This window comes from Canis lupus, chromosome 19, assembly GCF_003254725.2.
Source record: "Canis lupus dingo isolate Sandy chromosome 19, ASM325472v2, whole genome shotgun sequence".
NCBI classification, from domain to species: domain Eukaryota; kingdom Metazoa; phylum Chordata; class Mammalia; order Carnivora; family Canidae; genus Canis; species Canis lupus.
In genome coordinates, this window is record NC_064261.1 from 40,971,374 (window position 1) to 40,994,764 (window position 23,391).

At 34.9% G+C, this 23,391-nt stretch overlaps 1 protein-coding gene across 1 annotated transcript in view; it reads left to right on the top strand.

The window, feature by feature from the left end:
- THSD7B (thrombospondin type 1 domain containing 7B) overlaps nucleotides 1-23,391 on the top strand; it is a 735,307-nt gene that overhangs the window by 508,851 nt on the left and 203,065 nt on the right. The gene's annotated exons all lie outside the window — the stretch shown is intronic.

Genomic DNA, 23,391 nt, shown 5'->3' on the forward strand with positions numbered 1-23,391 from the left:
ATAATAATAATGGTAAGTTGAATTCAGTTCTATTACAGAAGTCAGGTAAATGACAATTTGTCTGCATTGCCAATGGATTGGCTGTTCTTTAAAATATGCCCCTATCATTATATGATTTTTTTTTAAGATTTTTTATTTATTTATTCATGAGAGACACACTGAGAGAGAGAGAGAGGCAGAGACACAGGCAGAGGGAGAAGTAGGCTCCATGCAGGGAGCCCGACGTGGGACTCGGTCCCGGGTCTCCAGGATCAGGCCCTGGACTGAAGGCGGCGCCAAACCGCTGAGCCACATGGGCTGCCCCTGAATTTAACTTAAAGTTTAATGACTTTTTTATTGGTGATATTGCTCTGCTTCCTGGGTTATAAAATTGTCTTCAGCAGTCGGGTCAGAGAAATGTTAAACATTTCAGAAGCAAGTAGTGGACCCATCTTAGGGAAGCCAAGCTGATTGACTTTAATCTTTGTCTTTTGGTTTTTAAATATGTATTGGTTTATTTTCTAAAAATTGCTTTTCCTTTTTCCAATTGAAATACGTGTGATTTACAATGTATAAATTTAAGGTGTACAACATACTAATTTGATTTTTATATGGAAGTGATTGTAGTGATAATTAGCACCGCTATCACATTAGAGTTATATATGTATATATATATATATTTAAACTGGTTGGAATAATGAAGTTCTAGTCTCTTAGCAAGTTTGGTTATAATGCAAGATTGGTGTGTATATTGGCTATACTGTGCATTAAATCTCTAGGACTTATGCTGCTCATTGCAAATTTATACAGTTTAATAATGTCTGTCTTATCCACCCCTCCCCACCCTCCATCTCCTGGTAACCGCCGTTCTACTCTGTGTTTTTACATGTTTGACTTCTTTAAATTCCACATATACGTGATATCCTACAGTATATGCCTTTCTCCGTCTGACTTACCTTAATGTAATGTTCTCAGGGTCCATCCATATTGTAACAAATGGTAACATGTCCATTCTTGTGACCAAATAATATTCCATTTTCTATATATGAGATATATATTTATTGTAGATATCACATCTTCTCTATCCATTCATCTGTTGATGGGCCCTTAAGTTGTTTCCATATATTGGCTATTGCAAAATATGCTGCATTGGGCACAGGAGTATATATATTATCTTTGATATTCTATTTTCATTTCCTTTGGGTATATACCCAGTTGTGGGATTGCTATATCCTATAGTAGATCGATTAATTTTTGAGAAACTTTAATATCATTTTCCATAGCATTTGAACAAATTTACATTCCCACCAACAATGTGCAAGGGTTCCCTTTTCTGCATATCCTACTCAATACTCATTATTTGTCTTCTTGATTATAGCCATCCTAATAGGCATATAGTGTTATTTCACTGTGGTTCTGAGTTGCATTTCCCTGATGATTTTGTTGAGCATCTTTTAACGTACCTGTTGGCCATTTAGATGTCTTTGGAAAAATGTCTATTTCCCTGCCTATTTCATGCTCAGATTGAGTGTGTTCTTTGTATATCTTGGATATTAACCTGCTGTCTGACACATGGTTGGCAAAAAACTTTCTCCTGTTTGTTATGTTGCCATTTCATTTTGTTGTTTCCTTTGCCATTCAGACGTTTAAGCTTGATGTAGTCCTATTTGATTTTTTTGTTGGTGTTTGGTGACCTATGCAAAACATCATTACTAAAACCAATGTTAAAGAGCTTCTTGACTACATTTTCTTCTAAGAGTTTCCTCAGGTTTTATATTTAAGGCTTTGATCTATTTTGAGTTAATTTTTTGGAGTGATATAAAATAGCGGTTTAGTTTCATTGTTCTACATTGTTTTTCCAACACCATTTGAAGAAACCATTTCCCCATTAGGTAAATAACACCTATTCTCTTGTCAAGTATTAGTTGACTGAATATATAAGGGTTTTATTCTGGGCTCTTGATTCTGTTTCTTTGGTCTGTGTGTCTTTTTATACCAAAAATTATTCTGTTTTTATCCCAATAGCTTTGTAGTATAGTTTTAAATCAGGAAATGTGATACCTCCATCATCTTCCTCGAGATTGTTTTAGCTATTTGGGTACTCGGTGATTCCATTTCTCTATTAATGTGAAGAATGCCATTTGAATTTTGACAGAGATTACTTTGAATCTGTAGAAGACTTTGGGTAGCATGGACATTTTAACAAAATTCTTCAGATCCATGAACACAGGTTGTTTTTTTTTTTTCCATTTGTTGTATCTACATCAATTTTTTTCAAGTAACTTTTGTAGTTTTTAATGTACAGATCTTTTACTTCCTTGGTTAAATTTATTACTAGATATTCTATTGTTTTGGTGCAATTGTGCATGGGATAGTTTTCTTTTTCAGATACTTCATGATTAGTGTATAGTAACATAACTGATAACTGATTTCTGTACATTTATTTTATAAATCTTGGAACTTTGCTCAAGTTGCTGATTAGTTTCAACAGTTTTTTGGTTGAATCTTTAAAAATTTCTATATGCAAAATAATATCAACTGCAAATAGTGCCAATTTTATTTCCTTTCCAATTTGAATATCATTTTTTTTCTTATATAATTGTTCCAGCTAGGACTTCCAGTACTGTATCAAATAAGAGAGAGGTGAGCGTGGACAATTTTGTCTTTTTTCCTGTTCTTAAAAGGAAAGTTTTCTGTTTTTCAACATTGAATATAATGTTAGCTGTAAGTTTGTCATATATGGCCTTTATCCTTTTGACGTATGTTTCTTCTATACATAACCTGTTGAGGTTTTATACTGTGAAAAGATGTGATACTTTTCCAAATGCTTTTTCAGCATTTATTGAAATGACCATGTGATGTTTATCTCTTATTCTATTAAAGTGATGTATTACATTTATTCTATTAAAGTGATGTATTACATTTATTTTTTTAAAGATTTTATTTATTTGAAAGAGAGCAAGAGCACAGAGGGAGAGTGAGAGGGAAAAGTAGACTCTCTGCTGAGCAGAGAGTCCAGTGCAGGGCTGGATCCCAGGACACTGAGATTGTGACCTGAGCCATGGGGCAGACACTTAAGCAACTGAGCCACACAGGTACCCCAGTGATGTATTATACTACATTTTGATCTGTATATGTTGAATCATCCTTGAATTGAAGGGATAAATCCTACTTGATAATGGTGTATAATCTTCTCAATGTGTTCTTCATTTCAGTCTCCTAATATTTTTTTTTTCACATATTTCCTAAGTAATATTGTTCTGTAATACTCTTTTCTTGTGGTGTCCATATCTGGCTTTGACATCAGGTTAATGCTGGTTCTGTAGAAGGAGATTGGGAATGTTTTCTCCAGTTCATTTTTCCTCCATTGCAAAGTTTGAGAAGAATTGGGATGAATTTTTTTTAAATGTTTGGTAGAATTCCCAAGTGAAGCCATCTGGTCCTGGGATTTTCTGTTTTGGAAGGTTTTTCATAACTGATTTAATCCCTTTACTCATTACTGGCTTGTTAAGATTTTTCTGATTTTTCTGCTTTTCAGTGTTGGTAGGTTGTGTGTTCCTAAAAATTAGGTCTTCTACATTATATAATCTTTTAGCATGCAATCATTCATAGTAGTCTTTTATGATTCTATGTATTTCTGTGGTATCAGTTATAACATCTTCCATTTCCAAGCTTGTGCCTTTGTTTTCTTAGCTAAAGGTTTGTCGATTTTGTTAAAAAAAAAAAAAGATAAAAAAAAAACAACCCTTAGTTTCATTGATCTTTCCAATTTGTCTGATTCCTGTCTCATTTATTTCCTCTTTGATCTTAATTATTTCCTTCCTTTTGACAACTTTGGGCTTAGTTTGGTCTTTTTCTAGTTGTTTGAGATGTTAGGTTAGTTTGAGATCTGATTTCTTAATGTATCCATTTATTGCTATAAATTTTCTTCTCAGAACTACTTTTGCAGGATCCCATAGGATTTGATAAGTTGTTTTTCCATTTTCATTTGTTTGGAGTTAACTTTCTAGTTTCTCTTTTGATTTCTTTGATGCATTTGTTCTTGATAAGCTCTTTGTTTAGTTTCAACATACTTGTAGATTTTCTACCTTTCTCCTACTGATTTCTGATTTCATACCATTAGTGGTCAGAAAAGATAATTGGTATGATTTCACTCTTAAATTTTGATAAGTACTGTTTTATGTCCTACTCTATGTTCTATACTGGAGAATGTTCCATGTGTACTTGAGGAAACTGTATATTGTTCTGTTGGATGGAATGTGCTATATCTATCAAGTCCATTTGTTCTAAAATATGGTTCAATTTTAACAATTCCTTGGGTTTTTGTTTTGGTTTTGGTTTTCTGTTTGGGTGATGTAGCCATTACTGACAGTATGGTGTTGAACTCCCTTATTGTTTTTATATAGCTGTCTATTTTTGTCATCGGATCCATTAGTATTTACTTAATACATTTAGGGGCTCTGATAATGGATGTATATACATTTATGAATGTTATATCTTCTTGGTGTATTGACTTTTATTATTTAATGTTTATGATTGCCTTTTTTTTTTCTCTTGGCTTGGAGCCTGTTTTGTCTAAATAGTGCTATACCTACATTCTTTTGGTATCTACTTGCATGAGATATATTCTTCTGTCTTTTGAAAATTTGAGTGTATGTGTGTCTTTAAAGCTACAGTGAGTCTCCTGTAGGTACCATACAATAGAGAAACAAGACAATCTATCCAGCCATTCTATGCCTTTTGATTGGAGAATTCAATCCATTTATACTTAGAGTGATTATATATTGATATGTAAGGACTTACAACTGCCATTTTTATTCTTTGCCTCTGGTTGTTGTGTATCTCCAGTGTTGTTGTTGTTTTTCTTCCTTCTCTTTCTGCCTACCTTTGTAAATTGATACTTTTCCATAGTGATATGTTCTATCTTCCCCTTTTTTATTTCATCTACTCCAGATTTTTTATTTGCAGTTATTATGAACTTTACTCAAACATTCCCAGAGATAAAATAGTCCATATTCTGCTGATAATAATCTCAGTTTGCCTATAGAGTTTCTACCCTTAGACTCTTCTTTTGTATATATTTGATGTTTACTTCTTTTATGCTTTATGCTTTTATATTCTTTAACAAATTGTAGTCACTATGATTATTGTTAATACTCTCTAACTTTTATACTACAGTTCAATGGTTAACACACATTCTAGCAGATTTAGTTTTCTAATTCTGTTCTTCAACTTTACCAGACTGTTATGTACTTTATGTTCTCCTGTCTCTGGTTAATATCTTTTCATCCCACCTTGTTCCTTTTAGTGTTTTGTTTTGTTTTGTTTTTGTTTTTGTGAGTCTATTGGTAGTGAACTCCCTCAATGTTTTTAGTTTGAGAAAGCCTTTATTTCTCTCTCCTATCTGAAAGCTAAGCTTACGGATCAGTTATTCTTGGCTAGCAGTTTTTATCTTTCAACATTTTGAATATACCATCTATGTGTCATCTGCTCTCTCCTGGCCTGTAGAGTTTCTGCTGAGAAATCTGTTGATGGCCTAATGGGGGGTTGTTCTGTAGGTAACTTCCTTCCCTTGGTTGTCTTTAAGATTCTTTACCATTGATTTTTGACAGTTCCAATATGATGTGTCTTGGAAAAGGTATTCTTGCACTGAAGTAATGGAGTCTTCTCTCAGCTTCCTGAATATGTATATTTAAGTCCTTCCATAGGTTTGGGAGGTTCTCAGCTTTTGTTTCTTTAAACTCTGCCTATTTGCACCATTCTTCTCCTTCTATATACCAATTTCTTATATTCTGATCAAATGCAAAGTTTCTTTTACCTTTTTTAAGTTTTTCTTTTTTTTTTTCTTTCTTTCGTTTTTTCTTAGAGACAGAGCACACACTCACATGGAGGGATGGAGGGAAATAGGGAGAGGGAGAATCTTAAGCAGGCTGCATGCCCAGTGTGGAGCCCGATGTGGGGTTCTGTCTCACAACCTGAAGATGATGACCTGAGCCAAAATCAAGAGGCAGATGCTTAACTGACTGAGCCACCCAAGCACCCGTTCGGTTTTTATTTAAATTCCAGTTAACAGACAGTGTAATATTGGTCTCAGGTATACAATATAGTGATGATTTTTTTTTTTTTACTCTTCCATATGCTACCTGGAGCTCATTATCACAAGTATACTCCTAATCCTCCTCATCTATTTAACCATCTCCCCTCCAACCTCTCCTCTGGTAACTAACAGTTTGTTCTCTATAGTTAAGAGTCTGTTCCTTGGTTTGCCTATCTCTTCTCCTCTTCTCTCCTTTTCTTTTTTCTCCCCTTGCTCACTTGCTTTGTTTTTTAAGTTCCATTCATGAGTAAAGTCACATGCATTTGTCTTTCTCTTACTTATTTTGCTTAGAATAATACCCTCTACCTCCAACCACATCATTGCAAATGGAATAGTAATATTCCATTTGTGTGTGTATATAAATATAAATATATATACATACATATACATATATATACACATATATCCACATCTTCCTTATCCATTCATCAGTCCATTGACAGTTGAGCTGCTTCCATGAATTGGCTACTGTTGATAATGCTGCTATAAACATCAGGGAGCATGTATTCCTTTCAGTTAATACTTTTGTATTCTTTAGGTAAATACCTAGTAGTACAACTGCTGGATCTTATGGTAGTTCTATTTTTAACTTTTTGAGGAACCTCCATACTGTTTTCCAGAGTGCTTGAGTTAGTTTGCATTCCTACCAACAGAGTAAGAAGGTTCCCCTCTCTCCACATCTTTGCCAATACCTATTGTCTCTTGAATTGTTCATTTTAGCCACTCTGACAGGTATGAGATGATATCTCATTACAGTTTTTGGTTTGTATGTCCCTGATGATGAGTGATGTTGAGTATTTCTTCATGCATCTGTTAGCCTGGCTGTCGTCTTTGGAGAAGTATCTGTTCATGTCTTCTGCTCACTTTTTAATTGGATTACTCATTTTTGGATGTTACATTTTAGGAGTTCTTTATATATTTTGGATACTAAGTCTTTATCAGATGTGTCATTTGCAAATATCTTCTCCCATTCGGAAGGTTGCTTTATTAGGTTTGTTGATTGTTTCCTTTACTGTGCTGAAGCTGTTTATCTTGATGAAGTCTAATGGTTCATTTTTGCTTTTGTTTCTCTCACCTCAGGAGACATATCTAGAAAGAAGTTTCTACAGCTGATGTCAAAATTACTGTCTAGGATTTTTATTGTTTCAGGTCTCACATTTAGGTCTTCAATCTCTTTGGAACTTAGTGTATAGTATAAGATAGTGGTCCAGTTTCATTCATGTTGCTGTCCAGTTTTCCCAGCATTTATGGAAGAGACTGTCTATTTTCCCATTAGATATATTTTTTTTTGCTTTTATCAGAGATTGACCATATAGTTGTTGGTCCATTTCTGAATTTTCTATTTTGTTCCATTGATCTAAGTGTCTGTTTTTGTGCCAGTACCATTCTGTCTTGATGACTACAGCTTTATAATATAATTTGAAGTCTGGAGTTGTGATGCTTCCAACTTTGCTTTTCTTTTTCAAGATTGCTTTGGCTGTTCAGTGTGTGGTTCCATACACATTTTAGGATTGTTTATTCCAGCTCTGTAAAAAATATGGTAGAATTTTGTTAGGGATTGTTCTGAATGTGTAGATTACTTTGGGTAGTACAGACATTTTACCAATATTTTTTTTTTCCAATCCATGAGCATGGAATGTCATTCCATTTCTTTGTCCTCTTCAATTTTCTTCCAATGTTCTATAGTTTTCAGAGTACAGGTCTTTTACCTCTTTGGTTAAGATTTATTCCTAGGTATCTTATTGTTTTGGTACAACTGTACATGGGATAGATTCCTTAATTTCTTTTCATTATCAGTGTACAGAAATTCAACAGATTTCTGTACATTGGTTTTGTATCCTGCAACTTCAGTGAATCTGTGTATCCATTATAGTACTGTTTTGGTGGAGTCTTTCAGGTTTTCTTTATATACTATGTCATCTGAAAATAGTGAAAGTTAGACTTCTTCCTTGCTGATTTGGATGCCTTTTAAAAAATAAATTTATTTATTCATGAGAGATACTGAGAGAGAGAGGCAGAGACACAGGCAGAGGGAGAAGCAGGCTCCATGCAGGACTCTAGGATCACGCCCTGGGCCAAAAGCAGGCACTAAACCACTGAGCCATGGATACCTTTTTAAAACCAGGGATCCCCATGGATACCTTTTTAAAATTTTTGTTGTCTGATAAAAGTGGTGAAAGTGGGTATCCCTGTTTTGGTTTTGACTGTAGAGGAAAAGCTCTCTTTTTCCCTATTAAGGATGACATTGGCTGTCGGTTTTTCATACATTGTCTTTATTATGTTGAGTTATAATACTCAACATAATCAGTCTACATTGTTGTGGGTTTTTATCATGAATGGATATTGTACTATGTCAAATGCTTTTTCTGTTGAACCGTTTGTTTACTTTTGGATGCATGTGTTAACTAGAAATCTCTTGGATCCTGTAGTGCATTGTGCCAAGGCACTTTTGTTCTGTTACAGATGTCTAATTCTAGTTATTAAAAAAGAAGAAAAAAGTGATTCCTACCATTATGATGCTGAGGTCATCTACATATTGATTTAGTCATTCATTTGGTCAAAATCTATATTTGGACATCAGCTATATACCTGGTCTTCTATGACTTGAGTGCATATTTAAGGGGAAATAGAGTCTTTTGTGAAGTTTGTTGTCAAGTGGGGGATAAAAATAAAAGGAATTTCAAGGTTTTTTTTTTAACTCTTTTGATGCTAAATATAAAATCTTTAAATAATATTTAGGGAGGTCCATGCTAAAGTGACAAAAATTTGAGATGTGAACTATGAGAGAGAAGCAACCATGTGAAAAGTACATACAGGATCATTTTAAGTAGTGAAATAAGCATGTCCGAAAGAGTAGGGTAGGAAAGAAGTTCTGGCAACAAAACGAAGGAAGCTCTATGGTTTGAATTGAGGGAGTGAGGAGAGAATTCTGTGAAATAAGGTTGAAAAAGTAGGCAGAGTCTTGTGAGACAAAGCAAGGAGTACAGATCTAATTTAAGTATAATCATATCTGAAAATGTCAGGTAATATAATCCAACTTAAGTTTTAAAAATTATTTTTAATATACAATGTTAATTTTAGGGATATAGCCTAATGTTTCAGTATTTGTATATATGGTAAAATTGGAACAATAATTCTAATTAATAGGTATTACCATATATAGTTACAAGTCTTGTGATGAGAAGTTTTAAGACTTAGAATTTTCAAATATACAATAGATTATTAACTATGTTGTACATTACATACCCATGACTTATTTATACCTGGAAGTCTGTACCTTTTTTTCATTTTGCCGACTCCTGATTTCCTACCTTTGACAACCACCATCTGTTATGTCTGAGTTGAGTTTTGCCTTTGGTTTTGTGTGTGTGTGTGTGTGTGTGTGTGTGTGTGTTGTTAGTGGTGGTGGTGGTGGTTTTTCTTCCCCCTCTCTACATATAAGTGAGATCATGCATTATTTTGTCTTTCTCTCTGACTTATTTCACTTAGTATAACGCCCTCGGAGTCTATCTGTATTGTCATGAATGGCAATTTTTTTTTTTTAATGGCTGGATGATATTGTGTTGTATATTTCTATCTTATTTTATCTACACATCCATGAGTGGATATCCAGGTTACTTTACTATTGGAAATAATCTGCAGCGAATGTGGGGGTACACATATCTTTTAAAATTAATGTTTTACAAAAATTAAAATAAATAATAAATAATAAAATAAAATTAATGTTTTGTTTCTTTTTTTCCAGATAAATACCAGAAGTGGAATTTCTGGATCAGATGTTCTATTTTTTTTTTTAATTTTCTAAGGACCATTCATACTGTTTTCAATGATGTCTGAACCAATTTACATTCTGATCAACAGTGCACAAATGTTCTTTCTCCACATCCTTGCCAATACTTGTTATTTCTTGTCTTTTTGATAATAGCCATTCTAAGAGATGCAAGATGGTATCTTCTTGTGGCTATGATTTGCATCTTCTTAATGATGAGGGATGTTGAGCATCTTTTCATGTGTCTGTTGGCCATCTATCTGTAAGTCTATTCAGATCCTCTATCCACTTCCTAATCTTAGTTTTTTGGGGTTTTCTTTTCCCTCTTGTTTTTAGTGTTTTTCTGGGGTTGGTTTGCTACTGAGTTCTATGAATTCTATATCTATTTTGGTTATTAACCCCCATCAGATATATGATTTGCAAATATTTTCTTTCCTTTTATAGGTTCTTTACATTTTGCTGATGGTATCCTTTAATTGCAGAAGTCTTATTAGTTTGATGTAGTCCCAGTTGTTTAGTTTTGCTTCTTTTGCCTTTTGCGTCAAATCCAAAAAAAATCATTATACCAACGCTGAAGTATAGAGCTTATCACCTATGTTTTTTTTCCAGGAGTTTGTGGTTCCAGGTCTTACATTTAAGTCTTTATTCCATTTTGAGTTGATTTTTTGTGTAAAGTGTAAGATAGTGGTCCAATTTCATTCTTTTCTTGTGGCTGTCCAATATTCCCAACAGTATTTGTTAGAGACCATTCTTTATCCATTTGATATTCTTGGCTCCTTTGTTATAAATTAATTGACCATAGAGGTAGTGGGTTTATTTATGAGCTACCTATTCTGTTACACTGATAGATGTGTCTGTTTCTAATGTCAAGATCGTACTATTGTGATTAGCTTTGTAATATAGTTTGACATCAAGCATGATATCTCTGGCTTTGCTCTTTCTCAGGATTACTTTGGCTACTTGGGGTGTTTGTTGCTCCATAGAAATTTTAGGATTTTGTTTTATTTCTTTGAAAAAATGCCATGGGAATTTTTGTAAGGATTACAATGATTATGTAGATTCTTTTGATTAGTATGGACATTGTAATATCAGTTCTGGTCCATGAGCACAGAATTTCTTTCCATTTATTTAATTTCTTGTATTAGTGTCATATAGTTTTCAGTTTGTAGGTCTTTCATCTATCTCCTTGGTTAAATTTATTCCTAGGTATTTTATTATTTTGATGTAATTATAAATGAGATTGTTTTCTTAATTTCTTTTTCTGGTAGTTCATTATTAGTAGTGTGTGTGTATATATATACATATATACATACATATATACATATATATATATATATATATATATATATATATAAATCCAAGTGACCAAAAAAAAAAAGAAATCCAAGTGACCATAGATCTATATATTACATTTCTGTATTATGCAAGCTTACCTAATCTATCAGTTCTTTTTTTTTTCCCCTTAATCTATTAGTTCTTAAGATTTTTTTTTTGTTTTGTTTTGTTTTTTTTGTGGAGTGTTGAGAGTTTTCGATACACTAAGTCATGCATCTGCAAATAGTGACAGCTTTATTTCTTCCTTTCCAATTTGGATGCTTTTTCTTTCTTATCTCTGGCTAGGACTCCTATTACTATGTTGAATAAAAGTAGTAAGAGTCGCCATCCTGTTTTGTTACCAATCCTTGAACAATCTTCAGCTTATTATCATTAGGTATGATGTTAGCAGTTGGCTTGTCATATTATGTTAAGGTGTATTATCTCTGTATACACTTTGTTGAGAGTTTTTATCATAAATTGATGTTACATTCTGTCAAATGCTTTTTCTGCATCTATTGAGATGACCATGTGCTTTTTATTTTTGGTTTTGTTAATTTGGTATATCACCCCCTCCAGGAGATCACAAGCTATCTTGCCAGGCCACCCTCCCCAACCTCTAGAAATCCGTTAAGAGCTGAGAATATCTGTGTTGTCTCTTAGAAAGATGCTTCTCACATTTCATTTACTTTATTGCTAGTTAATCCTGCCAGAGGGTGACATGTGCTCCTTGGGAAAGGGACTGTCTACTCCATCACTCTTTCCTCACCAACATCTGGCAGAGTCAGCACATCATATATACTCAATAATTAACAAAACAAGATGTAAATCCATGTTTATGTATCAAGAATTTTAATGTATATGTGTTTCTTAAGACTGCCATAACAAAACCACAAACTTGGTGGCTTAAAATAAAACCTTTATTCTCTTATAGTTTTAGAGGTCAGAAATCTAAAATCGATTTCACTGGGACAAAATTAAAGTGTCATCAGGGCCATGCTCCCTTCAAAGACTCTAGGAGAAAATGTGTTTCCTGGCCTTTTCTTGCTTCTAAAGCTACATTCCTTGGCTAATGGCCTCTTCTTGGGTCTTTAAAACCAGTGGCATAGCCCTTTGCTTCATTGTCTCATTGCTTCCTTATTCTGTGTCAAGTCTCCTTCTACATCCCTCTTAAAAAGACACTTATGATTATCTGGCCTGTGCTGATAATCCAGGATAATTTTTCCATCCCAATATTGGTAATTTAGTCACAACTGCAAAGTTTCTTTTGACATATAAGGTAACATCCCTAGGTTCTAGAGATTAAAATTAGGATATCATTGGAGGCCATTATTCAGCCTACCACAGCCTGTTAAATTTTTGAAACAACTTTTTTAAAGATGTGCAAATGAAAAACAATTGGAAACATCTCAAATATTAGAAACATTCATCTAGGGTTAGTTCTTTATTTCTTCATATGTATAGTGTCTACACAAGGGGATTTATGTGAATGATATCACAATCTGGAAAATTACTTGACAAAATATAATGCTGAAATGTCCTAAGAAAGAAAATTGGGCTTTTGGTTATTTTCTTGAACAATATATGGAAGTGATATTTCCATTACTTTTTTTTTGTTTTGGGGTTTTGTTTGTTGTAGGGCATAGGGGATCCACTTCTATCTAGGTCCTATATTATGTAGTTTATTTCTTTTTATTTTCTAATTTTGACCTGTTTAACAATTATTAGAGACAAAGTTTTACTGATAACCTCTCATTTGAAGGAGGAGCCTACTACTAAAAATGTTTGAGGAACTCCTAGTTTAAGACCTCAACTAATGAACCACTGTTCCTAATGCAACCCTTTTTGTTTATGTAATCATTTATTCTTTCAACAAACATCAATGAAACATTTAGTTTAGTTTATATCAGGCTTTTTTCTATATAACAGTACATTTATAAAGATGAGTGGGTAATACACATCGGAGATATTCAATCTAATGTAAGACTGTTTGGAAGACTTCTAAATTTGGTATTATTCCCCTTTTCCAAGTCAGAACATGCTTCAGTTTTGTTTTTTTGTTTTTTTGTTTTTTTTAATTACAAAGAAACAAAGATATATCCTCCATCTATCCAGTGGAGTGGAGAAGAGACCCCTGTCTGATATCTCTTCTTACAAGAGCACTAATCTCATTATGAGGATCCCACCCTCATGATCTCATCCAAGCCTAATTACCACATATCATCACTTTGGGAGTTAGGGCTTCAATATCTGAATTTTAGGAGAATACAATTCTTACTACAGCAGACTGGTAATGGATCTGCAGTTTTCTTGGGGGATGACAATAGTATTCTAAAATTGATTGTGGTAGTAGCTGTCCAACTCTGAATATCCTAAAAAATTGTATACTTTACTTTAATGTGTGAATTATATCTCAAACTTAAAGTTAAGAGTAAACTCTAAAAGTTAATCAGAAATTTATAATTCAAAAGAATGATTTAATGTAAAATATATACTCATTACATATTTGTTTATACATACATGTATATATAAATGTATACATACATATATTCATACACATACTAAAATATTGGCCCTAGGGATTCTGACTCATTTTGAGGATTTTCCTGAGAATCTCTTTTGATGAAAATATACTTGGAGGAGTGCCTTGTTGGCTTAGTTGGTGTGTCTGACTCTTGATTTTGGCTCAGGTCAGTCATTTCAGGGTTGTGAGACCAAGCCCAGTGTCAGGCTCCATGCTCAGTAGGGAGTCTGCCTTGAATTCTCTCTGCCCTCCTCTCTCTGTGTCCCCTCGTACCCAATAAATAAATACATCATTAAAAAATGAATAGACTTGTAAATAAGTAAACTCAAATACAGAATGTGCCAGAAGAGAAATATGAGCCAAGTATTTGAGGAAGTCTGTGATAAACTAATTCTATGATAATTTTAGTAACAGTGTCTCAGAAGAGAAAAGAGATTGGAAGTGGGTCTTAAGAGAAGAGTGGGCATTGTGGTTTCATAAAGGTGACTAGTTCTGTGTGACCAGGAGATAGGTAGGTGTTAGAATACAAGGTTGGAAATACAAGTTAGAGTTAACTTGTATAGGAACTCAAATGGCAGAAAGGCTGTTATTCAGGATACATTTTTTTTTTTCACCTAAATAATGTTTGAACTTTTTAAAAGGGATATCCAACAAGGCTTCATTGTTACTAAAATTACTTTAATGATAAAACTAAAGAATGTATCAATATAAAACAGAATTTCCTTATACTCATGGGACAGAGCTATATAAAGCTGAAAGAGATATAAAAATTTATTTTTTTAAGAGTTTATTTATTTATTCATGAGAAACACAGGAGAGAGAAAGAGGCAGAGACACAGGCAGAGGGAGAAGCAGGCTCCATGCAGGGAACCTGACGTGGGACTTGATCCCAGGTCTCCAGGATCACGCCCTGGGCTGAAGGCGGCGCTAAATCACTGAGCCACCCGGGCTGCCCGACATATAAAATTTTAAATGTTGAAACTTGAAATCTACTGTTCTCTAAGGAATACTACAGGGTTTAAGAGCCATGGCCATACCTGTAGAACAGCTTTAGGACAGTAGTTCTCAACCTTTTTTCACTCTGGGGACTTCTATATCCCATTATGTTTGCTTAGGATACACTCAGCAGTAGTAGATACTCCCAATGGTTGCCTCATATGTAAAAATGCTTGAGGACAGGTAAAACCAGGAGATCTTGTTCTCTGTACTTTTGTCCCTGCCACTGATTCTACAAATTTCAAAATGTCAAGACCTTACTGCAATAAGGTTGTTGAGGCACCTGGATGGCTCAGTCAGTTCAGCTTCTGCCTTCAGCTCAGGTCATGATCCCAGGGTCCTGGGATCAAGCCCCACATCAGGCTTCCTGCTCGGTGGGGAGTCTGTTTCTCCCTCTCCTCCTGCCCCTCCTCCCCACTTGTGTTCTCTCTTTCTCTCAAATAAATAAATAAAATCTTTTAAAAAAACATAAGGTCATTAATCAGGGCTGTGATAGGATTTCATATTTGTTTTGGAAAGATCATTCTGATTTCAGGTTTGAGGTTGTGGATTAGATAAAAGAAAAATTAAAGGTAGAGGAACCGGCCAGGAGAGAGTTGTAGCAGCCCCTGTGAGAATGAGAAAAGGCAGAGGCAGTAGGGGAACAGAGGAAAGAAATTATCTGAGAGGGGACAACAGTGGTAAGAGGTGGAGGAACAGGGCACAATCAGCAATACTTTTGAAAATTGGGTCGAGAATGGATGGAGACACTGGCAAGACTACAATACAAACTTGAGAGTGGAAAGTGGAGAACTCAGTTTCAGAAAGTTTGCAGGCTGAGAAGAACAAAGAAGTTAAAATAATTGAAAATAATTGAAGTTGGGGGGAAAAAATCACTAATTATAGGTCTGGAGTATAAATATTGGCATAGTATCTAGGTGGCAGGGTGATGTTGAGAACAGAAAGAGATTTTCTCAGAATGCTAGGCCATCTTTTTTATTTGGGATGATGAGAGACAAATCATCTACCTTCTGCTCAAACCTCCTCGCTTACTAGAAACTATCCTACAACAATCAACTGAACAGCTGTAAAATTGGAAAGATCTTTTTAAAATCTAAATGGAGCTCACTCTACTACTGGTTCCAAATTAACTTTATTCAATTAAAAAACCTAAAATATTGTTCACATAAGAGTATTTCAAAAAACTCTGAAAAATATATATCTATTCAGTATAATGTATATATGATTCAATATAATGTTCCCTACATTTACAAATTTATAAACATTTTATTTTCCAGTCTGATGCTGAGGGGAAAATGCTTGGTCCTTTTTGCTCAACATTTTGATTAACAGCTCCGATAAAGACACAGATGGCATGCTTATCAAATTTTGGGATGATATAAAGCTGAGAGTTATAGCTAATATGTTGGATGTCAGAATCAAGATCCAGAGTGCTTAACAAGCTAGCATAATGAGCTACAACTAAGAATAGGAGAAAAAAGATAGGAAAAAGCATCGTTCTGCATTATGGTACCCAAAAGGCAACTGAACATACATACTCAGGCTGGGAGAATACAAAACTTTGTAGCGGATTCTAAAAAAACAAGACTTTCAAATTTGACTACAAACTGAAAATGCATCATTCTCGCTCCACAGGCTATGCATTTTGTTTATTTTAATGTTAACTTCATCTACTGGGAAGTATTTGAGATGATTAACAAAACATGCACAAAAGTACGACCTAAGTGGCCCAGAGCAAATGGGTAAATACATTATAATATGGAGAATATTGTACTCCTTTCTATTCAAGAGACATTGAGCATCTATTTTGGCTGAAGAGTAGTGTTTGCCTATTATACATCTACTCATTCTTCACTTTTTTAGATCATATTTTCTTCCTTAAAGTGGCCCTGTTTGATTATCCATTTTATTTTTTTATTTTTATTTATTCATTTTTTAATTTACTCATAAGAGACCCAGAGAAAGAGGCAGAGACACAGACAGAGAGAGGCAAAGAGAGAGAAGCAGGCTCCATGCAGGGAGCCCAACACGGGACTCGCTCCCAGGTCTCCAGGATCATGCCCTGGGCCGAAGACGTGCTAAACCGCTGAGCAATCCGGGCTGCCTGTGATTACCCATTTGTTTGTTTGTTTTTTAAGATGTTATTTGTTTATTCATAGAGACACAGAAGAGAGACAGAGACAGAGACACAGGCAGAGGGAGAAACAGGCTCCATGTAGGAAGCCCTACGTGGGACTCGACCCGGGGTTTCCAGGATCACGCCCTGGACTGAAGGCGGCACTAAACCGCTGAGCCACCCAGGCTGGCCATGATTACCCATTTTAAATAATATTCCCTTATTCTGTTCCCTGATCAGTTTTGTCCTAGCACTTAAGATAATTTGAAATTATATTTCCCGTTTATATATTTTCTTAATATATCTGTCAAGAACTAAACTACAAGGCCCAAGAAAGCAAGGATCACATAAGTTTTGTCTCACACTGCATAACCAAAGTATAGTGTAGTGCTTGACACATACTAAGTATTCGATAAATAGGTCCTGCATTAGTGAATTAATGAGCTTAAGAGTTGGATACTAATAATTTGAAAAGGGAGAAAAACATGTAAGGAGATAAAATCTGATATAAATCATGTTTTACATGGAAGTATGACCATATTTCTGTAAGAATATAGAACCAGTCTGGCAAAGTTGGGAAAAATGCTCTTGAAGCAAGGGACTTGAGTGAGGGTTCAAAAGATGAGTGGACGTTCACTATAAAGAGAAAGAGACACTTGTAAAAGAAAAGACTGAAGAATGAACATAATAAGCAAAGGAAGGAGTCATTTAAGGGCAGAAGGTGCGTGGGGAGCAGTGGGAGGAAGTCCAGTATGGTTGTAGCAGATGGTACATGAAATCTGTGGCTTAAAGTGATATTGGGACACCATGTTCCTTTTACCATCATTTAAGTGCTTACTGCCAAATAGAAACATATTGGAGAAAAATGAGCACAATAATCAAGGGCTAGATATTGCATATGAGCTACATTATAAAACACTCTATATTTAGCCTGAAAAGTAAAATGTTTATAAACTTATAAATGTCACACAACTATATATACAGCAGTGTGTGTATGTATACATATATATATATGTATATATATTCAGATTTTTGAAATACTCATACTTTTATGTAGACAATATTTTGGATTTTTAATCAAATAAAGTTAATTTGGAACCAGTGAGTAGAGGGAGCTCCATTTAGATTTTAAAAAGATCTTTCCAATTTTACAGCTGTTCAGCTGACTGTTGTAGGATAGTTTCTAGTCAGTGAGGAGGTTTGAGCAGAAGGTAGATGATTCGTCTCTCATCATCCCAAATAAAAAATATGGCCTAGCATTCTGAGAAAATCTCTTCCTGCTCTCAACATCACCCTTATCACCTACCTTGTCACCTAGATACTATGCCAATATTTATATCCCAGGCCTGTAATTACAGTGATTTATTTTCTCCCAACTTCAAATATTTTCAATTATTTTAACTTCTTTAATTGTTCTTCTCAGCCTGCAAACTTTCTGAAACTGAGTTCTCCACTTTCCACTCTCAAGTTTGTATTGTACTCTTGCCAGTGTCCCGATCCATCCTGGACTCAATTTTCAAAGGTATTCTTGATTCTACTGTTTCTTCCCAAATCCATTATCCTCACATCAAAGACTGTTAAGTCCTAGGAGCTACATTCAGATTTCTCATCAGTTATATTCTTTCCCACTGATATCATCAATGAAAGTAACAATCAATTAAGTTTTAACAGTTCTTTCTGGATATTGGAGCCATGCCTAGGAAAGGTGAGGTTTAAGACATTAGCTTCTCAAATATGCTAGGCAATCTGCCTAATATATAACCTCCATTTACATAGAATAAAATCTCAGTGCCCACACAACCCAGTCTTGATACAGTATAGCATTGGAAGAAATCCATGTATTTTAAATCTTTTCAGATTCTCCATGTGATACAAAGAAGTGGAAGCATGGATCATGACGCACAGAAATTTCAAATATACTATTTTACCCATTACTGCCCCTCCCAGTGTCCACTGCAGGCTTTGGACAGGAGAGAAAATAACAAGTATCTTGAAAGTCATCATGATTTTGTCCTTGTATTTTATGTCTCAAGCTGAACTAAAGTACTTTTTTGTGTGTGTCTTGGGGAAATTTTCTCTTTGGAGTACACACTCATATTGACACATTATCAGGCTAACTTTAGTCTCAAAAATGAGGACAAACTTAAGTAACTTCAGGCTTTGGGGCCCATTTTTAGGTACATGGAGATGATGGAAGAAAGGGGAACCTCTTCAGCCCCAGGAGGAAACACACTTGACTCCTGGTTCTAGGCTCTGCTTACTGCTCCCCACCATGTGCCTCTGTGTCTTTTTGTCTCTTGAGTTTTGCTTGATGACCTAGACTTGTCTCTCCCACTCTCTGTGTTTCATATTTAAAACACCTGGAGAGGAAGCCCCAGTGACGCAGCGTTTTAGTGCCGCCTGCAGCCTGGGGTGTGATCCTGGAGCCCTGGGATCGAGTCCCATGTTGGGTTTCCTGCATGGAGACTGCTTCTCCCTCTGCCTGTGTCTCTGCCTCTCTATCTCTCTCTCTCTCTCTCTCTGAATAAATAAATAAATCTTTTTTAAAAAATAAAAATAAAAATAAAATAAAATGAAATAAAATAATAAATAAATAAAATACTTGGAGAGAAGATCTGATGGGTTACTGCATGCTCTCATCCTCAGTCCATGCACATACTTCTTTGATTTCTAATTCAGTTTCATAATTTCCCCTTTCATTTTCTATCCCCAATCCTATTAACTTCCCTCATATTTAATTTATAACCTTCTAATCCACTCTGCCTGTGTTTATCATAAAGTATATATATTTCTGAAGTATAAATACATGTGATTATTTAGCTTGTGTTTTCATTTACATTTATAATATACATCCATCTCATTATCACCTCTATTGGAATATAATTGATAAATATAAGTTGTGTATATTTTAGTTGTATAATTCGATGTTTTCGTACATGTGTACATTGGGAAATGATCACCATAATCAAGCTGGTTAACACATTCACCTCACATAGTTACCATTTTTTTAATGTGTGATGAGAACAATTAAGATCTACCCTCTTAACATATTTCAAGGATATTATACAGTATTGTTAACTATAGTCACCATACTGTACATGAGATTTCCATAACTGATTCATCTTGTACAACTGAAACTTTGCACCTTTGATCAGTGTCTCCCCACTTTACCCTGCAACTTTTGGCAACTACCATTCTACTGTGCTTCTGAGTTCAACTATTTTATCCTGTATAGAAGTGAAATCATGTGGTATTGTCTTTCTGTGTCTGGCTTCTTAGTATAATGGCCCCAAGTTCATTTATGCTGTTGCAAATAACAGAATTTCCTTCCTTACTAAGTCCTATTCTATTCTATACAAATGACATATTTTCTTTATGCATCAACATATAGATTGTTTCCACATCTAAACTATTGTGAATAATGGTGCAATGAACATGGGAGTATAGATCTCTCTCCAGTATGCTGTTTAATTTCCTTTATATATATATACCCAGTAGTGGGGTTGCTGGATCATAGGGAGTTGTATTCCTATTTTTTTTCCTGATAAATAATGACGGCTAGTACTTAGCATTTATAATAGGCTATACCTGTCCTTAAGTGCTCTATTAGCTCATTTTATTTTTATATCAATAATATCAGTTATTTATTACTATGTTAGATAAAGGAATTAATGAGTAGAGAGGTTGAACAAGATTGCCCAACTAGTAATGTGAGAGCTTGTTTTCTCATCCATGCAATTCGATTCCAGAGTATATCTCTTAATATATTAACTGCCTCCATTCTTCCTTTTATATATTTGTTTGTTCCTTTGGGGACATTGTATAATATTCTATCTTTTACACATATTTAACATTTTATATTTCTTTTCCAATGGTAGTGATTATCCAGGCTTCATTTCAGTTTGGGCCAGATAACCAAGGATGTTGTGAATAGTCCTATCATAATACCTTGTGCTCCAGAATGATCACTAGGTAGCTAGTAAAATATTATAAGTACAGTTTGCCCCCCTCCCCAATTAAGAACACTAGCAAGAAAGAAAGATCTATATAAAAAAATCAGTAGTTGGTAGCGTTTGAATGGTAAGAATGTTTTCTTCCTCAAACTCTTTACTCTTTTTGCTTTCCATTTTCTATCTCTACATTTAGAGTCATACTATTGACAACCCTCACATTTTGAGTCTCATATGCAGAATCAAAGTCTGAGAGTAATTTTTACCTCTATGGTCTGTATTTGTGCAAATGCAAAACAAGAATTCACACCTTAAAATACCTTGGTTGGTACTACTTCAATTCTATTGAGTGAGAAGGCTTGCGAAGATTTTTTCTATCTGATCATCTTTGGAGACATTGGAAGGATGCGTGTAGTGCACTTCAACTTTAGATGAAATAATTCAGCACCTGAACCAAAGCTATAGTCTCAGCTTTTTTCCTAAACTAATAATGATTGTAAAGGGATACCTATAAAGCTATGATGTGTGTGTACTGCATGAAGTAAAACTAAAGAAAGAGGTGTTAAGTGCTTCCTGAATTAAATCTTCCCTTTGCCAGGTTATTACCACATGGTGATCATTGTGAAGTTACAGAATCTCATGTACCTTAAATACCAATGGAGATACATGGAAGCAGCAGATTAGGGAAGTTCTGTAAGTCACGTCAAGAGCCTGAACTTTAATATAGGAGCAGGATAGAGGTAACACAAAAGGAAGAATGTGATTGGTGGGGGTGATAATGAGTTCATTTAGTTTTTTTTGTTTTTTTTTTTTTGTTGTTCATTTAGTTTTTAAAGTCTGTGATGTCATCCCCATTTTTATGTGCCTTCAAGCTATTTGTTTAATATTTTGATATGCCTGCTTTAATTAGCATGTGACTATTAATGGCCAAATACCAAAAGCTGATCATTACCTATTCTGTGTGTTCAAAATTCTCTCAAGCACTCTACCCATTCCTGCATGCCACAGGGTTTTGGCCTTGAGGAGAACATATCATTCTTGAAGACTCAAGATGTTAGATTTTTTCCTTGTAAAGGATTTCTCAAACTCGACTGTCTTCCCATTTCCCATCCCTATGTCATACACTTAAGATGTGTTATACCTTCTTTGTTGGAGAATAATAATAGTAGCAGCAATAGCTCACCCCTTGTCTCAGATCCTCTAGTCTACAGAACAGTTCTTTGAGATTGATGATAATAATTACTTCCATTTTGCAGATGATAAAATCAAGGCTCGAAGATGGTCATTGACAGGCACAAAAAAAATACCACTAGTAAGAAGTGGCCTGCTTCACTTTGAACTCGGGTGTATCTTAATTCTAAGCCCATGCTATTATAGGCCATGGCACTTTGCCTCTCTCATAGAAACAACTAACTTGGGACGCCTGGGTGGCTTAATGGTTGAGGGCCTGCCTTTGGCCCAGGGCATGATCCTGGAGTCCTGGGATCGAGTCCCACATCAGGCTCTCTGCATGGAGCCTGCCTCTCCCTCTGCCTATGTCTCTGCCTCTCTCTTTGTATCTCTCATGAATAAATAAATAACATCTTAAAAAAAATAAAAAAGAAACAGCTGACTCATAGTGCTTGTTTGCTTAGCCGTATTTAGAGTTCTCATTTGATCCTCCTATGCAGTCAGTACTGTCATTCTCCTCTTACAAATCATAATTTGCATATCTCTTTCTATAAAAGTCCAGATAGTAAATATTCCTGCTTTGCACATCATACTGTGTCCTTTGCATTAGTCACCTCTGCTGTTGCAGTGCCAAAACCACCATAGAGAGCACTTAAATGGATTTGGCTTTGTTCCAGCAAATTCTATCTATAGAACAAGCAGAAGCTGGATTTGACCTATAAGCCATAGTTCACCAATTTTTGTTATGGATAATAAGATTGAAGCTTAGAGGATCTAGGCAGTTGATATTAAAGTGGAATATAAGCCTAGGTAGGTTTGATCTCAAAGGTCAGGTTCTCATCCTTGTGTTATATTGTCTTCTTTACCATAATCTTTATTCCTCACTCTAGTGCATTATGTCCCCCACAAAAGATGTGTTTAAGTTCTAACTCATGCTCTTTATGAATGTGAACTTATTTGCAAACGGTGTCTTTGCAGATAAAATTAAGAAAATTGAGATGAGATTATCCGGAATTTAGTGAGGATTCTAATGCCCTTATAAGAGAAAGGAGAAGGAGTTGTGAAACACAAGGAAGATGACCATGAAGAAAAGGCAGGAGGGCAGCCTGGGTGGCTCAGTTGTTCCATACCACCTTCAGCTCAAGGCCTGAGAGACTTTTCCTGGTTTAAAAGGTCCTCTTTTTAAGTCAATTGGAATTGCCACAGTTCCTTGACATTATTAGTATAACTAGAAGATTGTTGACTATTTCAGTTTTATTAGAGAAAAAAAAAAAAACCTCACTCCACTCTCATAACTTTTTTCCTTTAGCTGGTATATTATTAAATAAAATCATAACATGGCTGTTTGTCTATAGGAGATAAGAAAAGTCTAAATCTCTGGGTTAGGTGATGCACAATCCATTAGTAAACAAATTTATTGGTAAGTGAAACAAACTCACCATTACCAGCTTACAATATAAATCAAGGTGGGGAGTC